Genomic DNA, 19,227 nt, shown 5'->3' on the forward strand with positions numbered 1-19,227 from the left:
GATACTTATTAACTTTAGGGGCATTCCGAGAATCGAACTCGGGACCTCTCGCACCCAAAGCGAGAATCATACCACTAGACCAAATGCCCAACTGGTACAGAAAACATAATTGCTGTACTATCATTTTATTAAAAGGCAACCATATCATATACCATTTAGGGATTGTCTAGGCATTAAAAGTTTATCTCCCAGCCTGTCTTAGTAGACCAGTTGGTTTACACTTCGTATGAAAAGCTGATTAACTGGTGTAAAATATAAAAATCAGAAAATAGAATTCAAAAGCTACTAGACAAGCACCTACCAATTGCTGAGATATCACCTTAAAAATTAAAGGATGAAAAAGTTGGGGGCATTCCGAGAATCGAACTCGGGACCTCTCGCACCCAAAGCGAGAATCATACCACTAGACCAAATGCCCAATTGGTATAAAAAATAGAACTACTCCAATGTTATAAGTGATAGAGGTCAAACATAACATTCCTGGAATGATTAACTAGTTATTACAGGTCTATGTTACTTAGTTGCATATTTTAAAAAATCTCAACATTTCACGCGGCATACCCGAGATGCTAAAATCAGATTCACATTTCAGCACATGTACAACGCCATGAATCCAATGGATCTAATTTAACCATACTTTCTGGTAAAGCATTCAGGTGGAAAATTTATATTTCAGAGACAGAAAGCATAAACTGATCGGAATTCTAGTGCTTAATTCAATTGCAGAATTCAATCCTTTTGCTAGACAAACTACAAAAGGCTAGATCTCATAAGACAGATAAGTTAAGGAACTAATTCGCTCAAAGTGGGAACGCCACCACCTCATCAAAGTCCATGTATCTGATCTAGACCTAGTTTACATTAGAGGGACCAATTAGTTGATAACATTAACACTTTCAGATGAAGAATAGATAAGACCAAGATAGACACATCAAGCAAGCTCCTAGATTGGTAAGATCTCATCGCAAAAGATGAAAACTTTGGGGCATTCCGAGAATCGAACTCGGGACCTCTCGCACCCAAAGCGAGAATCATACCACTAGACCAAATGCCCAATTGGTATTGAAAACAGATGACTTCAACCATATTATATACCATCTACTAGGTACTATTAAATGACAGTTATTTGCAGAAAAATTACCACATCGGTTGGTCACCTGCAGAAATCACATTCTTAAAACTCGACACTGCACATTGTCTGAGGAGTTCAGAGCTTATCTCCAAGTCCACATACAAGTACATAAGTATTTCCAAAAAATAATGGCATGAAACAAATGGATTTGATATAACCCTGGTTTTTCTTAGTTGACCAATTGTTTTATAATAATGAACATGGTCAGGTGAAAGTACATGACATGGATACAATTGACAAACTGATACATTAATACCTAAAATTATATTGGCTAGATCTCATCTTAAAAGATGAAAACTTAAGGGGCATTCCGAGAATCGAACTCGGGACCTCTCGCACCCAAAGCGAGAATCATACCACTAGACCAAATGCCCAATTGGTATTGAAAACAGATGACATCAAACATATTATATACCATCGACTAGGTATTATTAAATGTCATTTATTTGCATAAACATCGTTATATCTGTTTGTCACCTGCAGAAAACAAATTCTTAAGACTTGACAATTTACACAGTCTGATGAGTTCAGAGTTCATTTCCAAATCTACACACAAGTACATAGCTATTTCCCAAATAATGCCATGAAATAAATGGATCCGATATATCCTCGGTGTTTCTTAGTTGACCAATTATTTTAAAATGATGAACATAGTCAGATGCAAAGTACATGACAGGGATAGAATAGATAAACTTATTCATAAATACCTAAAATTATATTGGTGGGATGTCACCATGAAATATGAAAAAGTTGGGGGCATTCCGAGAATCGAACTCGGGACCTCTCGCACCCAAAGCGAGAATCATACCACTAGACCAAATGCCCAATTGCTGTAGAAAACAGAATTGGGTAACTATCATTGTGTTAGAGACTTAGAGGTCAACCATATTATTTACCATTGACTACGTATTTTTAAACGATACTTAGTCGCATAGCCATTGATTCGTTGCTAGTACAAAAAGCATCTCAGATCTCAACACGTCTCCTGTCTAATTTAGCTTGAAGTTCATTTCTTGCTCAATATACATGTATATATCTATTCCTTACAAGAATGCCATGTATCAAATGGATTTGAACAAGCCCGGCCTATCTTAGTTGAACAACTGGTTCATACTTATTAAAATATTGATATGTAATACACATAAGTTAGAGACGTAAAGCAGAAACTGTTTACTTAGGCAGACTAATGCCAATTTTCATAAGTCAGATCTCGAATAACTGGTTTGTTACATGTACATAAATCAGAGACATAACACGTGAACTGCAAACCCCAAAACTACATTGGCGAGATCTCATCATAAAAGATGATAATTTAAGGGGCATTCCGAGAATCGAACTCGGGACCTCTCGCACCCAAAGCGAGAATCATACCACTAGACCAAATGCCCAGTTGGTATAGGAAAGAGAACTACTTAAATATAATTGGTGATAGAGGTCAACCATAGTATACCCAGTTCTCATTGACTAGTAATTAGTCAACCAATGGTTAACTGATTAGTTGCATATTCTCAAATCTCAACATTGGTATAAGAAAAGTCAGTTCACAGCACATGTGAAACAAAAATATTTCCTCAAATACTTTCATGAATCAAATGGGTCTGATCCATCTGTAGTGTACAGCATCCATATGCAACATGTATATTCGAGAGATAGATGTCATAACCTAAACTGAAATCCCGCTTGAATACAGAGATAACTCAAATTTTTGCACTATATGGGATGAGATCCCACAAGATGAACAAGTTAGGGAACTCGTGCATCCAAAGCAAGAATTAGGAACCTTATCTGGGCCTATTTTTTCTTAGGGCAACCAATTGGTTTATAATGTGAATAATCTAGAGCCTAGGACAGAATGCATAAGTCGCTATACTGGTGAGACTCATCCAATAAGATGTAAACTAAGGGGCATTCCAATCCGAGAATCAGACTCGGGATCTCTCGCAAAGCAGAACTTAGGTTGGACCAAAATCTCACTATACCATGTATAGTTACCACGTGGGAAACATAAAGCTAACAAATTGTTATATTTCGAGGGCAAACTACATTGTAGATCGAATATGTCTAAACGAAACAAATTAACATAAAATTTAAGGTTGATCCATCTTATTTAGACCTCAAAACCAACTCCAATGAAATAAGAAAATAAATCAACAGTTTTACATAAAATGCTCTATCAATCAGAATACAATCTAAGACATGTGGGCGAATAGTTCATCAACAATTAAAAATGGAACTCCAAATTGATTAATATCAGAGAAGACAAGAAAACCTAGTTTGAATTCAAGGGTAATGCATTAAAATAACAAGAATAGTAGCTATTCAATTATTGCAACTCAAAATAGTAGTATATAATATAAAATGAAAGACCCAGATTTATATTCTCTTTCATATTAAATAGAAAACCTAAAATTCAGATGGAGAATTATAGCCTAAATCAGATCGTAAAAGTTTCAATTTTTACACTAAAACTGAAGCTTATTACCCGTTTTGAGGAGACGATAGAGGTAGAAGTCCGACCACAAGTTTTACCCTTTGATATCTCCTGTTAATTTCACTGCAGATTGGGGGAAAGGGCTCGAAACAGTTTTATCAATATGAAAGATGGGAGAGAGATTAGGGCTTAGAGTTACGGGGATTTAGGTTTTGGGAAGAGCATGTTTGGCAATACGTTTTAGGTCCCTGTGTTTGGGGAAACAACAAAAGTTTCCGGATTACCAAAGGGCGGGAAAACAAAAAAAGTTGAGCCAAACACACCTTTTCTCACGTCGTCAACGTCGACAGAGGGTCGCCGGAATCCACTCACTTTCTTTCTCTTCTCTCTCTCTCTTCGCTGCTTTTGTTTTGTCTCTTTCTTTCTCTAAGTTAAGACGAGGAGAAAGCCCATTTGTCGTCGGAATCATTTGTCTGGAAAACCAGACGAAATTTCAGCGAAGTGGCTCCCTCCCTTCACCAAAACTTAGAAAGCGAGACGAGAGAAGAAGAGGAGACGACCAGAGTTGGTGGTGGAGGCCGTCGTGGTGGTGGAAGTCGCCGGAAGTGATGGTGGAAGTAGGAGGGGAAGATGGAGGAAGAAACAAAAGAATCCTAACAAGAATTTGTTTCCACCCAAAAGTTTGTACCCGTGAAAATTTCTTTATTTCCTCAAATTATCGACCTATATTTTATCAGTTCCACTTTGTTTTGATTTCTGTGACTTGTCTAGATTTTTGTTAAAACCAGGTGCGCCAGTTCTAGTAAACATGATGGGTTAAGTTACCGGAGTATCTATCTGTAAGCCACGATTTGTGCTGGCGAGCACGATGTGTGAGATTTAGTTATCCGAATACTACACACAATGATGATGAAACTATGGCATGGACCTTACGAGATAACTTGTACCCGTACGTCAGAGACACAGTGGTGTGTCTGGAAAGAAAAGTTCGCTTCGAAAAATTATTTAGGATCCTTCGATAATATAAGATGTAGTATCATTGTTTGTGTATAACATTGTGAAAAAGATTTCATTTTGGATTACTAAAGATATTTTTATATAAATGTAAATGAGCATAATAAGTAACTACATATTTGGTGTTTCAAAGTACTTGTGACAAAAAATTTGCTACATGCCTCTACGAAAAATTAAACACATTAGGAATCACCATCTAGATAGCAAAATTAAAACAATAATTATTGAATTTCAAATTCCATAATCATTAGCCTTAGCGTACCAACTTAAAGTATCGAAATTAACTATTTAGAAAGGAAAAAAACTGGAAGGTTCTTGCATTGAACTCATGGCCTCAAGTTTGTAAAACAAGATTTTTAGCAAGTAAGCTACGACCTAGTTTTTAATGGTTTATTTGAAGAGACCTCGGTTTGTCCATTATCTCTTATTGTTTAAGGGGGGTTTCGTGCCGTCACACCTATGCCACCCCCTCTCCCACGCATCTGCATAGACATCTCTATTGGAATGGTACGTAAGATTTAAATATCCAAATATATAAAAAGTGATGAAGACAAACAAAACTCGCGCTCTACTGACCTGCCAGATACAAACAATATTGTCAAATGCGTAACAAATGATATTTCAAAAATAGGTCTTATTAGCTAGATCTATTAATTCAATATCAGTATAAATATATATCGGAAATAAACCCCTAAAAAGAAATAAAAATATATCTCAAATTATTAAAATTAAACGACCTTCCTAGAAAAAATAGGCCAATGTTTTGGGAAAATAAGCGAAGTTTTCGGGACAATAAGTTTTGTGTGGAATTTTTTTTTTGTTTCTTCCAAAAACTACCCATTTCTTCTTCCACCATCTTCTTTCTCCCCAACATCAACTCCGGAGGCCATTATTTCTGGCGACAATAACTCCGGTCATCCATCTCCCTCCCCCTCTCTCTCTCTCTCTCTCTCTCTCTCTCTCTCTCTCTCTTCATCCCTCCCTTTCCTCTATCTTCTCTCCTTTTCCTCTTTTGTCTATCTCATTCTTCTCTTTCCTCTATCTTTTCTCTTTTTCTTTTCGAAGTTTCGGCGAAGAGGAGTCCCCTTTGCGGAACCCTCGTCTGGTAGAACCAGGCGAAGGCCACCTGGATCTGGAGTCCAGATCCAGGAGAAACTCGTCTGGATCTGGACTCCAGATCTCCTTCGTCTGGTTTTCCAGACGAAGGGTTCCGGCGGAGGGACCATTCCCTTCGCCGAAACTTAAAGTGAGAAGAGAAAGATACAGAGAAGAGATAGAGAGAGAGAAAGAAGACATAAAGGAGAGGAGAGAGAAGAGAAAAGAGAAAAGAGATAGAGAGACAAGAGAGAGAGCCGGCCGGCGGTGGCCAGAGAAGAGAGAGAGAAGAGAGATTAGGTGCGTTTGGATTGATTTTTTTTTTTTTGGTTTTCACCGTCTTCCATGGAAATTTTTAAGACCTTCCACTAATACATACATCCAACAGGGTTGACGACCGCAACCAACGTCCCATTATTTCCCTCTCATTTGCAATACTATATAGATGATTATTCACCCATACACAGAGAGAAATAAGAAAGTAAATGTATCACGACAAAAGGCACCAAACTAGAAGAGGGTGAAAAACAAATACTCTCTTGCCCTAATGGCTAAGACCAAGGGGTGCCTTGCCCTGCGCTACTGCACTAGCAGAGAGCTACCAAATACTTTCTCAACCTATGGAAAACCTTGTCAAAACATTGACCAGTTGGTTGCAAGTGATAGCTTTGAAAAACAACAGATACCAACTTGTGACATTTACAGATTTTGGGTTTAAAACAAAAGAATTTACTAATCAAAGAATGCAAGAACTCAGTCAGAAATAACAGAGAACTCAACTGCTTGAGAAACAAATAACAGAAGCAAAAGCATAACAAAAGCCAGTGAACTCATAACTCCGGCAATTACAATTCAATGTGAATCAGAGCATAGAAACAACTGCTCTGACATAACTTCATACAACTAGGTGAACAACGACGCTAAACAGCTATACTGGCTGCAGACAGAATCGTCCATATATTCACTGCAAATTGAACTCTAAAAGACAATATACAGCAACCATCTATGACCAGTTTTACACTGAATTGTTATCTACTGTTGGAATGCCGAATGCCATGGATTAAACAGGTCGATTGATATCTCCCTTTTTCACGTCCCTTTAGTGAAACCAACTGATTCAATCCGTTCGGAAACAATGCCGGATGTCCTCTGAGAACTTTGATGTAAATTCTGTCATGCTAGAAAATAGAATAATATCATTAGCTCAAAAACCCATAACCCATTCATAACCAGAGAGAGAATAATATCATTAGCTCAAAAACCCCTTCCTTATACAAAGCAGTAATGTTTACTATCATTACATAGAGGTCAACCATATCAGATCCCACAGATTAAGTCGAAATAAATGATACTAAATCGTATACAACTCAGTTTGTCACTTGTGGAAGACACACTCAAATCTTTACATTTTTTAATTACTCTATGGAGCTAGAACTTAGAGCCTGTTCCTAAGTATGCAATAAGTATGCACCTATTTTCCCAAGAAAAAAATACCACGGATCGAAGGGACTTAACAGAACCCTTATTTTCCATAGGGAATTTCAGAATTTGTTTATGGATTTTTGATCGATTGATTGATTGATTCAGATGCAAAATAGTATAAAAGTTAGAAACAGAAGGCATAAACTGCTACATAAATACCTCAAACTGTATTGGTGATATTCATCTTAAAAGATGAAAAAGAATGGGGCGATCCGAGAATCGAACTCGGGACCGCTCGCACCCAAAGCGAGAATCATACCACTAGACCAAATGTCCAATTGGAATAGGAAACAGAACTCTATTACTATAATTATGATAAAGGTCAACCATATTATGACCACAATGACCATTAACTTAGTATTCCTAGTCTCGTAGATTTTGGTTCTTCGCTTGTAGAGAACAGTAGAACAGGTTTCTGATCTCGACATTTCATGTGAGCTGGAAGTTCATTCTGCTTCTGCATAGAGTATACATCTATGTCCTAACAATAATGCCATGGATCAAACCGATCTAATCAAGCCTGGCTTTCTTAGATGAACCATAGGCTTGTATTGAATAGAACATTCAGATGCAATATATGCAGAGCTATAACGCCAATCATCTTAAAAAATGAAAACTTAGAGGCATTAGGAGAATCAGAGTCGGAACCTCTCGCACCCATATCGATAACCATACCACTTAGACAAAATGCCCAATTGGTGTGGGAAACAGAATTGGATTACTATCACTGTGTAAGAGTCAACCATGTCATGTACCACTAGCTAAGTATTTCTAAACGATACTTATTTGCATAGTCATTGGTTTGTATCGATTGTAAAGATACGTGTCAGATCTCGACATTTTCATGTGCTCTAAGGAGTTAAGGTTATTACCCACTTACCATAACAGTGAGTATCTACTTCACAAAATAATGCACAAACTGCCAGAAAAGAATCCATGTAACTACTATATTGCTGAGATAACATCTTAAAAGATGAAACTTAAGGGGCATTCCGAGAATCGAACTCGGGACCTCTCGCACCCAAAGCGAGAATCATACCACTAGACCAAATGCCCAACTGGTACAGAAATCATAATTGTTGTACCATCATTATATTAAAAGTCAACCATATCATATACAATTTAGGCATTGTTTAGGTAATAAAGATTATCTCCCAGCCTGTGCATGTCAAGTTTTCTTAGAAGACGAGTTGGTTTACACTTCACATGACAAGCTGATTAACTGGTGCAAAATGTAAAGTCAGAAAATAGAATTCAAAAGCTGCTACACAAACACCTAAATATTGCTGAGGTCTCACCTTAAAAGATGAAAAGTCAAGGGGCATTCCGAAAATTGAACTCGGGACCTCTCGCAAAAGCGAGAATCAAACCACTAGACCAAATGCCCAATTGGTATAAACAGCAGAAGTACTTCACTGTAATTAGTGATAGAGGTCAACCATAGAAGACCTAGTATGACGGACTAGTTATTATAAGTCAATGTTACTTGGTTGCATATTTTCAAAAATCTCTACATTTCACACTGCACGAGAAGCTAAAATCAGATTCACATTTCAGCACGTGAATAATGTCATGAATCAAATGGATCTGATAATACCCTACTTTCATGTAAAGATATTCAGGTGGAATATGATCCGAATCAAATTCCTGAATTCATAGGCAGAATTCAATCGTTTTGCTAGACAAACTACAACAGTTGAGATCTCATAAGAAGTATAAGTTAAGGAACTGATTCACTCAAAGCCAGAATAACACCACCACATCAAAGTCCATGTATCTGATCTAGACCTAGTTTATATTAGAAGGGTCAATTAATTAATAACATTAACACATTCAGATGAAAAATAGATAAGACCAAGCCAGACATACCACACAAGCTCCAGATAGGTAAGATCTCATCGTAAAAGATGAAAATTTTGGGGCATTCCGAGAATCGAACTCGGGACCTCTCGCACCCAAAGCGAGAATCATACCACTAGACCAAATGCCCAATTGGTATAAAAAACAAGATAACATCAACCATATTATATACCATTGACTAGGTACTATTAGATGTCACTTATTTACACAAACATCGCCTTATCGGTTTGTCACTAGCAGAAAACACATTGTTAAGACTCCGCATGACCACACTTCACTTGGTCCGAGCAGTTTAGAGTTTATTTTCAAATCTACATACTACATAACTATTTCCCAAAAATACTGTCATGAAATAAATGGATCTGATATAGCCCGGTTTTTCTTAGTTGACCAATTGTTTTATAATGAACTGTCAGATGCAATTTACATGACAGAGACAGAATAGGTAAACCAATACACGAATACCGTAAACTATATTGGTGACATGTCATCATGAAATATGAAAAAGTTGGGGGCATTCCGAGAATCGAACTCGGGACCTCTCGCACCCAAAGCGAGAATCATACCACTAGACCAAATGCCCAATTGCTGTAGAAAACAGAATAGGGTAACTATCATTGTGTTAGAGGTCAACCATATCATTTACCATTGACTACTTAAGTACAAAAAACATCTCACATCTCAACATGTGATCCTGTCTAATGAGCTGAAAGTTCATTTCTCCCTCCATATACAGGTATATATCTATTCCTTAAAAGAATACCAGGTCTCAAATGGATATGAACAAGCCGTGCCTTTCTCAGTTGAACAACTGGTTCACACAATTTAATAAATTGAATAGTAATACACATAAGTTAGAGGCGTAAAGCATAAACTGCTAGACAACTCCCTAAAACTATGTTGGTAACATCTCATCTTAAAAGATAAAAAATGAGGGGCATTCCGAGAATCGAACTCGGGACCTCTCGCACCCAAAGCGAGAATCATACCACTAGACCAAATGCCCAATTGGTATAGAACTCCAAAGTCAGAACTACTTCACCATAATTAGTGTTGAAGTCAACCATACCATACCCTGTACATTTGACTAGTAAATACAAGTCAAATGATACTTGGTTGCACATTCAAGTCTTAGCATTTTGCTATGCATATTGAATGTGCTAAAGGCAGATTTGCAGTGTCAGCACATGTGTAATAACAATATTTCATAAAATAATGCCAAAATCAAATGGATTAGATATATTCCTAGGTCCAGGTATTAGGTATAGAAAGCAGGTGCAAAAATGTATATCTATGAGAGAGAAGTCATAAACTGATCTGAATTCCAATTCTGAATTCAGCCAGACGACCCTATTTTTTTGCTAGACAAACCATATTGGGTTTAAACCTCGTAAGTTAGGGAACTCAGGCACCCAAAGCGAGAATGACATCACCTTACTAGATTCCATGAATAATTCTAATACATTCACAGGAAAAATAGATGAGCCGGACATAGGATCATAAACTGCTAGGTGGATAAAATCTCATCCTAAAAGATGAATACATTAGGGGCATTCCGAGAATCGAACTCGGGACCTCTCGCACCCAAAGCGAGAATCATACCACTAGACCAAATGCCCAGTTGATGAATAAACCTGAACTACTTACAGATTAACAATAGAATCATTCAACTTAGAATGGACAAGAACAATTTTACCTGGAATGTGGTTCGCTCCGGTACGATGTACATTACTATCTGTTACGCTAGGGGTACACCTCCTTGGTACGTTATTTTCTGTTTCGGTATGTTATTTTCTGTTTCGGTACGTTATATTCTGCTTCGGTACGTTGTGGGCTATTTTCACAGATGATATATATTTTCTATGATGCATATTAACAATGTTTAAAAAGGCGCATAAGATGCACATCGAGGCGTACGCCTCGAAGCAAAATATTGGTGTACCGGCCACCAGAACTTACGCCTCGGTGTGTTAGTGACTTTCTTTGTTTTACTTTAACTTCTAGAGTTAGTCAAAAGGTAGAAGTGACCAGGAGCATTCATATACTTTAACTTTACTATTGAAAAATTAGTTTTTTGTAGTACTACAAACAAATTCAACAAAATCTACTATAAATATAATTAATTACTATAACTATATTAAAATATATGATATTGAAACTACGCCTCTTTACTGCCTCGAGGCACCGCCTCACATTGTGAAAGAAAACAGCATCGAGTAAAATCGCTTTTTTAACCATTGTGCATATGTATTAGTTAAACATACTATGACACATTCTATCTCCATAGGACTTAAAGTTTTAACTAGTTAACTAGAAAATCATGTGGTTAACTACTCAAATAGATAAGCTTACAGATTTTACAAAGATATTGGATTAACTATGGCTGAAAATTCCGGTACGCCAAATTTGGAGTATTGGGTCACGAACCCACGCTAAAAGGGTACGGGAGAATTGATACGCGGCACACAAGGTGCGGTAGAGAATCCGGTAATTGGACAAGAAGCTCATTAAACCACATTAGTCATCACAAGATAGACCTTGTATTGATATTACAATTTCCAAAGACACAATTTCTCGGGGATAAAAATTGAGTCTTGAGTTGATGTATAATGTATGATGTGACTTGTCATACATATCGGCTCAAACAGGAGTTCCTTTAATGCCTTCCTCGAGATATACCCTGTTTCCGAGGAACTACTGATTGAACCACTAGCATTTTGGATCAAGAAAAGCTACCAGACCAATTTGGGGTACTTTCAATTAAAAGAATCTATCACTAGCTTGAATGAACCGACACAACAAAAAGGTCATAATAAACATATTTTACTAATGGGTCAAATATGTCTGGACGAAATGAATTAATATGAAACATTAAGGTTGTTCGATCTTATAGAGACCTCAGAACCGATTCCGACTTACACCAACATATTGAGTGCATATATGCTCATTAGGGCACCATTAATGTTGCATAAATTGCTAAATCAATCGCAATACCAGGTAAAGCATGTGAGTATACAGTTACTCAACAATTAAAAAATGAAACTCCAAATTGATCAAATATCAGAAGACAAGAGAACCTAGTTTGAATTCAAGGGTAATGCCATTAAAATAACAAGAACTTACTTGTATAGTTGCCATTCAATTATTGCAACTCAAAATATATAATACAAAATGAAAGACCCAGATTTATATTCTCTTTCATATCAAATATATATATAAAAAAAAAACCTAAAATTCAGATGGGAATTATAGCCTAAATAAGGATCGCAAAACTTATGACTTTTTACAAAAAGAACTTAAATTTACCCGTTTTGAGGAAACGATGGAGCTAGAAACCCGATCATGTATTTTTAACCTTCGATATCTCCTGTTAAATGCAATTTCACTTCAAATTGGGGGAAAGAGTTCGAAAGATGAGAGAGATACTAGGGTTTAGGTTTAGGGTAGGGGAAGAATAAGTTTTACAAAAGAATGTTTGGTAATACATTTTAACTAGTTCCACTTTTGTTCATGGGTCTACTTTTTCTCTTCCTTCGACATCTGTAGCTCCTTTTAAGAATTTTGGGTGTCCCCTTAATCCATCTTCACAGTTTCAGGGGCTAAGGTTAGTCTTTTGTTCAACTACACTGGGTGAGTCTCTAGCATTATATTTTCGTTTGTGTACGCTTGATTTATTCTCTTCATAATGTTGCAATTGTAAAAATAAAATTGCACGTAGCAGTACAACAACAAAAAAAAAAAAAACGTATCCATGCCCATGTAACGACGGTCAGTTCTCTTTACTAGTCTACTTTACCAGCTCACTTGTGCTTGTATGCCAATGCCATTGAGAGTTTCTTGTCCAACACATTATGTTATATTCAGTTATCCAAATACATTATAAGGTGACGAGGCAAGACATAACTTGTGCAATACCGTCAAATGCCTTAGAAGTGATACATTTCATATATAGGTCTCTCCTTATACGAGTCCACACTAATTTGATAGTAACAAAACATATTGATTTAGCAGATTGAGTTGACGACTAGAACAAACGTCTCACCATCTCCTTATCGTTCTGATTATAGATGATTAGTCCCTCGTGGACAAGATAAATAAAAGTGTATCAAAATCAAAGGAGAAGGGAGAAAAACATATTTTTCTTGCCCTATTATTGACTAAAACCTTGGCTTCCCCTGGTTGACAATCTTGAAGCCTGAAGTTCAAACAACCCAAATTTTATATTTCCAAATTTACTACTCTCAAAGTGAAAGTCAAAAGCCATAATTTTTCACTCCATATATTTGTTTTGAAGTCACTTTCTTCCTTCCAGGAAGAGGCACAGAAAAATGGAATAAATAAGAAACATCCTCCACGATACAATGGACGCTGTCAAAATCTGAAACCAGTAGTCTGATGATCAAGAGAACCACATTGGGCAGACAGCCTATCACCAAAATTGACATAGAAACATCACCACCTACTCAGATTTGTAATGGACTCCGCCCTATTTTTGCACCCCATCAGCCATTGTTGCTCCATATTCCCTGAACTAATCAAGGATCACACGAAGTCGTTAGAAATACAGAGAAAATAACAGCTTGAGATCCCAAAAACAGAATAGGAGGCATAAAAAAACCTAATGAAATCAACTTGACAACTTATAGTTATAACTAGATCAATTCAGCCCCATTAGAGCTTACAGACAAATACAAGTACCTATAAAGTCCAAATTCTCTCATCTACTAGCTAACACAATAAACAGGACTTCGGCTCTTCAAAGTTGATATGTGAAGACATAGAAACAACAACTCCAATCGAACTCCTCACCTTATACAGTTAGTTGAACAAAACTTTGATCTTCATGCCAAAAAAAAATCGATAAATTCAATTGCAGAAACTTATAAATGGTGCTTACACTTGTAGAATTATAAATGAACACAATTAAAGATATTTTAAAAAGAAAGACAAACAAATAACAACATACCTAAACAAAGCCTTGTGAATGTGCAACTTGAACTTGCGAGTATGAAAATAACACCCATATTGATGCACTCACATTTTGGATGAGAATGATGTTATCTTATAAAAAAGAATTGAGGGGCATTCCGGGAATCGAACTCGGGACCTCTCGCACCCGAAGCGAGAATCATACCACTAGACCAAATGCCCTTTTGATGCTTAAAAGCAGCAGAAGTACATAACAACTAGTATTACCCGAGCACTAGTATATGAACCACATAAATATAAGTTTGTCAAAGTAGGAAACGCATTCTCAATGTATCCAATTGGTATCTATAGCTAGACATTTATTTATCACCCGAGCACTAGTATATGAACCATACATAAGTTTTCATATCATATCGAAGTCAAATAACAAGGACAAAAATATTAGACTGCAACACCGGCTTCACACAGATTGGATTTGTTCCATATCTCCACTTGCAAAATAGTACAGAGTCACCAGTTTTACACTAAGCTATTATCTGTAGGAATGCCTTGGATCTAATGGCACATCTCTCTTTTTAACGGAGAGCTAAAGTGAACCCCCTTGATTCAATGCCTTCAGAGCAAAAGGTCAACCGTATCAGATACCACTGACTAGGTTTAAGTAAATGAAACTCAGTTACATAAACATCAATTTGTTACTCTTGGAAAACATATTCTCAAATCTCAACAGTGAACAGTTTGAACATAATCTAAGGAGCTGGAAGTCTATTCCCCACTTTGCAGCAAGTATTTATCTACATGAAATATTTTTTTGGATCAAATGAACCTAACGAGACCCTGCTTGGACTATTTGGGTAACAATTAATGCATTTGCATGCAAAACACGAAAATCAAAATCAGATTCCATAAGCTGATAGACAAATACTTCAAACTCAATCGGTGAGATATCATCTTACAAGATGGAAAAGTTAAGGGGCATTCCGAGAATCGAACTCGGGACCTCTCGCACCCAAAGCGAGAATCATACCACTAGACCAAATGCCCAATTGGTATAGGTAACAAAATTGGTTTACTATCCTTGTAGTAAAGGTCAACCATATTAAATACCGCTGATTAGGTTCACATAAACAACAATCTGTCCCTTGCAGAAAACATATACTCGGATCTCAACATCCTTAACATAGTCGAAGAAGCTAGAGGTTTATTCCGCAGTCGTCAATAAGTACATAATTATTTTCGAAGAAAAAATTCCAACGGGTCGAATGAACTAGGTTTTTCTTGGTGAACCGGTTCATAATGACTAATGCATTCAGATGCAGAATACGAAAGTCGGAAAGTAAATGCATGAAGTGATATACAAATACCTCATCTTACGAGTGAGATCTCATCATAAAAGATAAAACCTTTAGGGGCATTCCGAGAATCGAACTCGGGACCTCTCGCACCCAAAGCGAGAATCATACCACTAGACCAAATGCCCAATTGGTATAGAAAACAAGATAACAATAACCATATTATATACCATTGAGTATTGACTAGATGCTATTAAATGACACTTATTTGCATAAACATCGCCATATCGGTCCGTCACTTGCAGAAACACATTCCTAAACCTCGACCATTGCACACAGTCTGAGGAGTTTACCCTGCTTTTCTTAGTTCACCAATTGTTTATAATGATGAACACGGTCAGATGCGAAGTACATGACAGCGACAGTTGACAGAAAAGATAAACGGACACAAGTATACGTAAAACTATATCGGTAAGATTTCATTTTGAAAGATGAAAAGTTAGGGGTGATCCGAGAAATGAGAATCATACCACCAGAGCTAAATCCTAATTGTTGTAGAAAATAGAATAGGAAAACAGTACTTTCTAAATGAAACCCACATAGCACTGGGTTTGTCGTTACTCGCTAGTATATAACACGTCTCAGAAATCAGATCTCAACACTTCACGTGGGCTAAGGAGCAAGAAGTTTATTTCCCCACTCTGCGAGTTCGCGCACGAGCATATATCTATTCCCCGAAAATAACAAGAACTTAATTCTATAGTTGCCATTCAATTAGACCGAGTTTGAATTCAATGGTAATGCATTAAAATAACAAGAACTTAATTGTATAGGAGAAAGAAGTTTTATTCTATGAACGAGTTTGAAACCAATTAGACCGAGTTTGGGTCAAATCATCAAATGGATCTGATCAAACCCTGGCTTTCTTTGTTGACCAACTGATTTATACATTTAGATACAAATATACAATATGCATAAGTCAGAGACATAATGCATAAAAACTGCTAGACAGACCCAAAAATTATATTCGCTAGATCTCATCTTAAAAGATGAAATCTTAAGGGGCATTCCGAGAATCGAACTCGGGACCTCTCGCACCCAAAGCGAGAATCATACCACTAGACCAAATGCCCACTTGGTAGAGGAAACAGAAATACTTCATTATAATTCGTGATAGAGGTCAACAGTAGCACACCCCGCATTATTGACTCGTTATTTCAAGTCAAATGATACTTCATTGCATATTCTTAGATCTCAACTTCTCATGATGCATACCCAAGATGCTAAAATCAGATTCGCAGTTTCAGCACATTATAATAAGTCAACAACAATATTTCCTAAAATAAAGCCAACTCAAATGGGTCTGGTCTACTCCTACTTTTCATCTGAATGTATATTTCAGACACGAAAGCATAAGTTGATCTGGAATCTAGTCTTGAATTCAATTACAGAATTCGAGCTTTTTGCTAAACAAACTATGAAGATGCTAGATCCTAACGGACAAATAAGTTAAGGAACTCATGCTCCAGTGAGAATAACACCACCTGACCGAAGTCCATGGATCTGGTCAGACCAAGTTTCTCTTAGAGGGTCCATCTAGTAACATTGAGATGAAAAATAGATAAGCCCAAGACAAACACATAAGCTCCTCCTAGAGTGGTAAGATCTCATCTTAAAAGATGAAAACTAAAGGGGCATTCCGAGAATCGAACTCGGGACCTCTCGCACCCAAAGCGAGAATCATACCACTAGACCAAATGCCCAATTGGTATTGAAAACAGAACAATTCAAGTATAATCAATGAGGTCAAGTGGTCAACCAAATCTAAACATCTCACAGCATGTCCAATGTGCTAAAGCCAGATCCATAGTCTCAACACGTATAAAATAATGCCACCAATCAAGTGGATCTGATATGTTGCTCGTTCCAGGTAAAGCATGCAGGTCCAAAATGTATCATTCAGAGATAGAAATCATAAACTGATCTGAATTCCAGACTTGAATTCGACGAGCCGACTCTATTTTTTGGCTAGCCAAACTATAATAGGTGAGACCTCACAAGACAAATAAGTTAAGGAACTGACTTACCCAACACGAGAATAATACCAGACTAAATTCCATGGATCCACACCTGGTTTTCTTAAGAGAGCCCGATTGGTTATAATATTATTACATTAAGATGAAAAATAGACTCAGTCAGAGATAACCTCATAAGCTGCTAGGTGGATAAAATCTCATCCTAGAAGACAAAAGGTTAAGGGGCATTCCGAGAATAGAACTCGGGACCTCTCGCACCCAAAGCGAGAATCATACCACTAGACCAAATGCCCGGTTGATGAATAATTCTGAACTAGTAAGAGTAGAATAATTCCAACTTAGAATGGACAAGACCATCATAATAATCTGTTAGTTATCACATGATCCGCCCTAAACTAATGTTCCAACTTTCAGTGACACATTTCTTGGAGATGAAAATTGAGTTGAGTTGATGTATAATGTGACTTGCCATACATATCAGGTCAAACGGGAGTTACCCGATTGTCTTCCTCAAGATACCTATGTTTCCCAAAAACTAATTATATTGAACCATAAAAACTAGCAATGCGATTTGGGGTATTTTCAATTCGAAGAATCTATCACTAGCTTGATTTGGACCAATAAAATGAAACGTCCAAGTATTTGCCAATGGTAACCTAAAGCTAAAAAATTTTCATAAAAACCCACAAGTGAGTGTACTAAATAGATCGAAACATTCCCGACAAAACGAATAGATACATAAATTAAGGTTGATCCATCTTATATAGACCTCAAACTGATTTTTTACATAGGCATCCCCCCTAATCTTAAGCATATATATGATTCATTAGTAAAGCATGTGAACCTAAAGTTATTGGAATAGTTAAAAATGGAACTTCAATTGATTAATATCAGTTTATCAGAAGAATTTGAATACAAGAAGGGTAATGCTTTAAAATAACAAGAATCTAATTGCATAATTATGTTCAGTTATTGCAACTTAGAATATTTTATACAAAATGAAAAACCCAGATATTCATATTCTCATAAGATAGAAAATAAGAAAAGTTTCATTCAGATGGGGAAGTATAGAGGAATTAAAAATGCAGACTTTATGAGTTTGATTCATAAATAGTGAAGTATTACCGGATTGGAATTCGTTACCAGTTTAGAGAGAAGGAAAAAGATGGAAATTGAATGACAATTCAGCTGATCATAATGGTGCCTCTTATGTCACTGCAAGATGGGGGAAGGGTCTATTGAAGATGGGAGATATTTCCTACCAAGTAGGGTTTAGATAAAGGGGATTTAGGGTTTTACAAAGGGAATGTTTGGTAAAACATTTTAGTGGGGCATTACTTTGTCTCCTGGTTTTGATAGATTTTATTTCATCCACAAGAGAAACTGAGAAAGTAGTGGTGTCTAACCGGACCGCATTACTTTGGCCCGACCTGGCCTGTCGAGAGACATACTATCAGGTTTAGCTTGGGGCCTATGCCAGTGCAAGGCTCAGTCCCTCTACCAAACCCTGTGCGATGTTTTGTGCTAAGACAGATATCCTTTTTCTGTGCGACGTTTTGTGCTAAGACAATTATTCTTTTTTTGTGCTTCGTTACAATAGTTTGCTATGGAAATCTTTGATCCAGTGTTGCATTGCCCAAGCGCAGCTACAATACAATCACCCAAAGCAAAATAAATAACAGTTACCCACTTTTGATTTTTGTTTGAGATTCACTTGGTTTGCAGATCTAGATCAATTTTTAATAATACTTGGGGGGGAGCACATGGAATATGCTATTTTACTACCTTATAGCATAATAGGCTTGCTTTTTGTACTTTTTTTTTTTCTCGTTGAACTACTTGCTTTTTGTACTTGGAATATGCTCGAAAATATAATTCTCTTTTTTAAAAATAAATTGGAATTTGTTTTATATTAAGGATAAAAAGACAATTGATTTCATCATACATTGTCCCTTC

General features: G+C 36.8%; 2 long non-coding RNA genes and 17 other non-coding genes across 19 annotated transcripts; all 19 read right to left on the reverse strand.

The window, feature by feature from the left end:
* Positions 1–17: 17 nt before the first annotated feature.
* Positions 18–89, reverse strand: TRNAP-UGG (transfer RNA proline (anticodon UGG)). Its single transcript has one exon. It is a non-coding gene; the product is annotated as a tRNA-Pro (tRNA).
* Positions 90–346: 257 nt separating this feature from the next.
* TRNAP-UGG (transfer RNA proline (anticodon UGG)) lies at positions 347–418 on the reverse strand. Its single transcript has one exon. It is a non-coding gene; the product is annotated as a tRNA-Pro (tRNA).
* Positions 419–982: 564 nt separating this feature from the next.
* On the reverse strand, positions 983–1,054 carry TRNAP-UGG (transfer RNA proline (anticodon UGG)). Its single transcript has one exon. It is a non-coding gene; the product is annotated as a tRNA-Pro (tRNA).
* A 380-nt stretch (positions 1,055–1,434) lies between these two features.
* TRNAP-UGG (transfer RNA proline (anticodon UGG)) lies at positions 1,435–1,506 on the reverse strand. Its single transcript has one exon. It is a non-coding gene; the product is annotated as a tRNA-Pro (tRNA).
* Positions 1,507–1,885: 379 nt separating this feature from the next.
* On the reverse strand, positions 1,886–1,957 carry TRNAP-UGG (transfer RNA proline (anticodon UGG)). Its single transcript has one exon. It is a non-coding gene; the product is annotated as a tRNA-Pro (tRNA).
* A 491-nt stretch (positions 1,958–2,448) lies between these two features.
* On the reverse strand, positions 2,449–2,520 carry TRNAP-UGG (transfer RNA proline (anticodon UGG)). The gene has a single exon. It is a non-coding gene; the product is annotated as a tRNA-Pro (tRNA).
* Positions 2,521–6,484: 3,964 nt separating this feature from the next.
* LOC147535100 (uncharacterized) lies at positions 6,485–12,514 on the reverse strand. The gene is made up of 2 exons (XR_015227423.1): positions 12,321–12,514; positions 6,485–6,850 (listed from the first exon to the last, which is right to left on the reverse strand). It is a non-coding gene; the product is annotated as an uncharacterized LOC147535100 (long non-coding RNA).
* Positions 8,139–8,210, reverse strand: TRNAP-UGG (transfer RNA proline (anticodon UGG)). Its single transcript has one exon. It is a non-coding gene; the product is annotated as a tRNA-Pro (tRNA).
* Positions 9,073–9,144, reverse strand: TRNAP-UGG (transfer RNA proline (anticodon UGG)). The gene has a single exon. It is a non-coding gene; the product is annotated as a tRNA-Pro (tRNA).
* TRNAP-UGG (transfer RNA proline (anticodon UGG)) lies at positions 9,526–9,597 on the reverse strand. Its single transcript has one exon. It is a non-coding gene; the product is annotated as a tRNA-Pro (tRNA).
* On the reverse strand, positions 9,949–10,020 carry TRNAP-UGG (transfer RNA proline (anticodon UGG)). Its single transcript has one exon. It is a non-coding gene; the product is annotated as a tRNA-Pro (tRNA).
* TRNAP-UGG (transfer RNA proline (anticodon UGG)) lies at positions 10,562–10,633 on the reverse strand. Its single transcript has one exon. It is a non-coding gene; the product is annotated as a tRNA-Pro (tRNA).
* A 701-nt stretch (positions 12,515–13,215) lies between the features above and the next one.
* LOC147535106 (uncharacterized) lies at positions 13,216–18,562 on the reverse strand. Its single transcript, XR_015228320.1, has 2 exons — positions 18,397–18,562; positions 13,216–13,545 (listed from the first exon to the last, which is right to left on the reverse strand). It is a non-coding gene; the product is annotated as an uncharacterized LOC147535106 (long non-coding RNA).
* Positions 14,094–14,165, reverse strand: TRNAP-CGG (transfer RNA proline (anticodon CGG)). The gene has a single exon. It is a non-coding gene; the product is annotated as a tRNA-Pro (tRNA).
* Positions 14,916–14,987, reverse strand: TRNAP-UGG (transfer RNA proline (anticodon UGG)). Its single transcript has one exon. It is a non-coding gene; the product is annotated as a tRNA-Pro (tRNA).
* On the reverse strand, positions 15,352–15,423 carry TRNAP-UGG (transfer RNA proline (anticodon UGG)). The gene has a single exon. It is a non-coding gene; the product is annotated as a tRNA-Pro (tRNA).
* Positions 16,297–16,368, reverse strand: TRNAP-UGG (transfer RNA proline (anticodon UGG)). The gene has a single exon. It is a non-coding gene; the product is annotated as a tRNA-Pro (tRNA).
* Positions 16,927–16,998, reverse strand: TRNAP-UGG (transfer RNA proline (anticodon UGG)). The gene has a single exon. It is a non-coding gene; the product is annotated as a tRNA-Pro (tRNA).
* Positions 17,493–17,564, reverse strand: TRNAP-UGG (transfer RNA proline (anticodon UGG)). Its single transcript has one exon. It is a non-coding gene; the product is annotated as a tRNA-Pro (tRNA).
* Positions 18,563–19,227: the final 665 nt, after the last annotated feature.

The sequence above is a fragment of the Eschscholzia californica genome, unplaced genomic scaffold, assembly GCF_041429995.1.
Source record: "Eschscholzia californica isolate CP2 unplaced genomic scaffold, dmEscCali1.0.p SCAF_6, whole genome shotgun sequence".
NCBI classification, from domain to species: Eukaryota; Viridiplantae; Streptophyta; class Magnoliopsida; order Ranunculales; family Papaveraceae; genus Eschscholzia; species Eschscholzia californica.